Source organism: Octopus bimaculoides, chromosome 2, assembly GCF_001194135.2.
Source record: "Octopus bimaculoides isolate UCB-OBI-ISO-001 chromosome 2, ASM119413v2, whole genome shotgun sequence".
Lineage (NCBI taxonomy): Eukaryota > Metazoa > Mollusca > Cephalopoda > Octopoda > Octopodidae > Octopus > Octopus bimaculoides.
In genome coordinates, this window is record NC_068982.1 from 60,590,179 (window position 1) to 60,590,935 (window position 757).

General features: G+C 21.5%; 1 protein-coding gene across 5 annotated transcripts in view; it reads left to right on the forward strand.

The window, feature by feature from the left end:
* Window positions 1-757, forward strand: part of LOC106869439 (zinc finger protein basonuclin-2) — a 215,177-nt gene that overhangs the window by 64,550 nt on the left and 149,870 nt on the right. The gene's annotated exons all lie outside the window — the stretch shown is intronic.

The following is a 757-nucleotide window of genomic DNA, read 5'->3' on the forward strand; positions in this document are numbered from 1 at the left end:
ATAAGTTATGAGATTAGCTCAAAATAAGTAGTATATTTCTTGTTATTTAATTATGAATGTTTGGTCAAAATTTAGGTAAAGAGTTTAATGAAATTTTTAATCTATTTTATTTCATACAGCTCATATATTAAGATTATTTGTTCCATAAATGACCAATTAAAAAGAGTTGTAGATTACTCTTGTAGATGTATTATGGTAAAAATTATTTTTCAAAAACTATATTGTTTTACTTAATACTACAAATTTATGAATGCAATGATGAAATTTGACTAAAAAAAAGCTTTTTTGCTTAGATTAAATAAAGATTTCCTGACAAATTCCATTTGATTCAGAAAAAAGCTCAAAATATAGCAACCAGTTAGAATTAATATGTTAGATTAATTAATAGATTAATTGATAAGTTAGATTAATATGGTTTAGATATTAATCTAAACCATATTAGATTAGATTCGTTTTCCATTATGTGTCACTACACATAATTTTGCTTAGAGTTACTGTCTTCATATTTTGGAATGTTTGTTTAAATACATATTTCGTTAAAGAAACAAAGGTGACACATTCTTATGGAAACTGTTTATCTCAATTTACTGCAATATTATTGCTTTTGTTTTGTTTTGTTCTTTTTTAAGTTATTTCCTAAATTATTCAACTTTTATCTTCCAGTTTTTGTTAAGTTCAATTAAAGTAATAAATTTCATTTATTTATATGCAAACTATTTATAAAGATTTTATTGAAATATTTAATCTAATAAATATT